Source organism: Hippopotamus amphibius, chromosome 9, assembly GCF_030028045.1.
Source record: "Hippopotamus amphibius kiboko isolate mHipAmp2 chromosome 9, mHipAmp2.hap2, whole genome shotgun sequence".
Classification (NCBI taxonomy): Eukaryota; Metazoa; Chordata; class Mammalia; order Artiodactyla; family Hippopotamidae; genus Hippopotamus; species Hippopotamus amphibius.
The window spans coordinates 85,071,136-85,074,503 of record NC_080194.1 but is presented as its reverse complement, the minus strand read 5'-3'; the positions used below and the strand labels follow the sequence as shown (position 1 = coordinate 85,074,503).

Genomic DNA, 3,368 nt, shown 5'->3' with positions numbered 1-3,368 from the left:
ACTCTTTGAATAAGTGGTGCTGAGAAAATTGGACAGCTACATGTAAAAGAATGAAATTAGAACACTTCCTAACACCATACACAAAACTAAACTCCAAATGGATTAAAGACCTATATGTAAGTCCAGACAGTATAAACCTCTTAAAGGAAAACATAGGCTGAACACTCTATGACGTAAACCAAAATAACATCTTTTTTGACCCACCTCCTAGAATCATGGAAATAAAACCAAGGATAAACAAATGGGACCTAATGAAACTTAAAAGCTTTTGTACAACCAAAGAAACCATAAACAAGACAAGAAGACAACCCTCAGAATGGGAAAAAATACTCTCCAATGAAGCAACAAAGGATTAATCTCCAAAATATACAAGCAGCTTATGCAGCTTAATACCAAAAAAGCAAATAACCCAATCCACAAATGGGCGGAAGACCTAAATAGACATTTCTCTAAAGAAGACATACAGATAGCCAACAAATACATGAAAAGATGCTCAACATCATTAATCATTAGAGAAATGCACCTCAAAGCCTCAATGAGGTATCACCTCACACCAGTCAGAATGGCCATCATCAAAAAATCTAGAAACAATAAATGCCCAAGAGGGTGTGGAGAAAAGGGAAACCTCCTGCACTGTTTGTGGGAATGTAAGTTGGTACAACCACTATGGAAAACAGTTTGGAGGTTCCTTAAAAAACTAAGAATAGAACTAGCATATGATCCAGTAATCCCACTCCTGGGCATATACCCAGAGAAAACCACAAACCAAAAAAAAACATGTACCATAATGTTCATTGCAGCACTATTTACAATAGCCAGGGCATGGAAGCAACCTAAATGCCCATCAACAGATGAATGGATAAAGAAGATGTGGCACATATATACAATGGAATATTACTCAGCCATAAAAAGGAATGAAATGGAGCTATATGTAATGAGGTGGATAGACCTAGAGTCTGTCATACAGAGTGAAGTAAGCCAGAAAGAGGAAAACAAATACTGTATACTAACTCATATATACGGAATCTAAAAAAAAAAAAAAAAATTGGTACTGATGAACCCAGTGATAGGGCAAGAATAAGAATGCAGATGCAGAGAATGGACTGGAGCACATGGGGTTGGGGAGGCGGGGTCAAAGGGGAAGCTGCGAGGAAGTGAGAGAGTAGCATAGACATATATACACTGGCAACTGTAAAATAGATGGCTAGTGGGAATTTGCTGTGTAACAAAGGGAGATTAACTTGATGATGGGTGATGCCTTAGAAGGCCAGGACAGGGAGTGTGAGAGGGAGTTGAGAGAGGAAGGGGATATGGGGATATATGTATAAATACAGCTGATTCAGTTTGTTGTACCTCAAAAGCTGGTACAAGAGTGTAAAGCAATTATAAGCCAATAAGGAGCTTAAAAATAATAATATAACAAAAAATTAAATCCAAAAAGATATACAACTGTAAATAAAGCAATAAGTACTCTGAGCTATACTTTCCCATTCAAGCAATACACATTAACAATCTGTTATGTGCAGGACTGACTGTGCATGAGTAAGGAAATCCTTTGCTAAGGAAGCATAATATATAGTGTTTACAGATGCAAAGTAGGTCATATTTAAAGGTCACTATGGAACCTTCCATCTCAGGCATTAAATGACATATATTCTTGCTCAAGGAAGACTGGGAAGATGGGAAGAGAAAATATTGTCTGATTCATGCTCTCAATGGCAAATGGCATATAAGACATCACCAATGACACTATGTCACCCTAATGTTCCCTGATTTGGTCATCTGCAGACCAGTCTTTTATTTCCAGAGGGAAAAAAGTTGAAAATGATAAAGAAAAAAACCCCACAAAGATAATAAGTTTTTTGTAATAGGATTAATAAATGGGAATATGTGAGGAAAAGAAACTTTGCAAATGGTAAAGAGAGAAGACTTGCTCCTCAAAAAGTGGAAATAAATTGAGAGAAGACTATGATTTCCTTCCATATGGTGAAAAGAAATAAGAAGACTGTGAATAAAATCATTATAATTAAAAACAGAAACTTCCTGCCCTGTGACTATCTGTACAGACAGATACTGTTTCTAATCAAAACAATCTCCTACTTAGAGTTCTTCTCAGAGCAATTTTCACATCTTTATTTCTCAAGCTGTAGATTAAGGGGTTCATTGTGTCAACCACACTGGTGTAAAACAGAGAAGAGATTTTTCTTACATCTATAGACCCAGCAGAAGATGGTTTGAGATACATAAATGTACATGATCCAAAGAACAGAGAAACAGCAATTACGTGGGAACTGCAGGTGCTGTAGGCTTTGGACCTGCCCTCCGCGGAGTGGATGTGAAGGATGTTGGTGAGGATGACACCATAAGAGACAAAGATGGTGAGACTGGGCACAGTGATATTGATGCCCATCACGATGAAAACTACCACCTCATTGACCTAGGTGCTCATGCAGGAGAGCTGGAGCCCAGAGAGGATGTCACAGAAATAATGATTGATGATGTTTGCATCACAGAAGGTCAGTCTCAGCATGCATCCAGTGTGAGCCATGGCACCAGAAAATGCCATAAAGTATGAAGCAAATATAGGGATGGAACACACTTTAGGAGACATGGCAATGTTATACAAAAGCAGGTTACATATGGCCACATAGCGATCATAGGCCATTGAGGTCAGCACATAGCATTCAGAAATGACAAAAAAACCGAAAAAGTAGATCTGGGTCATACACCCAATGTAAGAAATAATACTCTTCTTAGATATGAAGTTAATCAGCATTTTGGGTGTAAACACAGAGGAATAACAGAGGTCCGTGAAGGACAAGTTAAAGAGGAAAAAGTACATGGGGGTGTGTAGATGTGAATTTAGCACAATTAGGATTATGCAAGCCCAAATTTCCCAACACAATGACCACATGCATTCCTAGAAATAGGAAGAACAGGGGTAGTTGGAGATCTGATTGGTCTGTTAATCCCAAAAGAATGAATTCAGTTACAAAAGTGCCATTTCCAGGAGGCATTTTTCTCTAAGGGAATCTGTGGACACAGGAAAAAAGTGTTCCATTAGAGAAAAAGTCAGCTATTTCCATAGTGTCTCAGCCTACAAAAGAGTATATACACGGGAAATGGCTGACAGCATTCTGACCCGATCAAGTACAATCTGCCTTTACCATTATCATGATGCAGAGTAATATGGTCTTGCCCTATATTGGAGCTTTAATAAGCTAAATATAACAAAGGGCATCACAAACCTAGCCTCCAGAGGGAAGGCCAGTGCTGCCAATGCAAACACACCTGCTGGGAAGAATGATGGATCAGGAGTATTGTTCTACGCTTATCTAGCATTTCCTCATTCTCTTGAACTCTTCCCC

General features: G+C 38.6%; 1 pseudogene; it reads right to left on the bottom strand.

Moving 5' to 3' along the window:
- Positions 1–2,083: 2,083 nt before the first annotated feature.
- LOC130861330 (olfactory receptor 8B3-like) lies at positions 2,084–3,017 on the bottom strand (annotated as a pseudogene).
- Between the last annotated feature and the right edge of the window lie 351 nt (positions 3,018–3,368).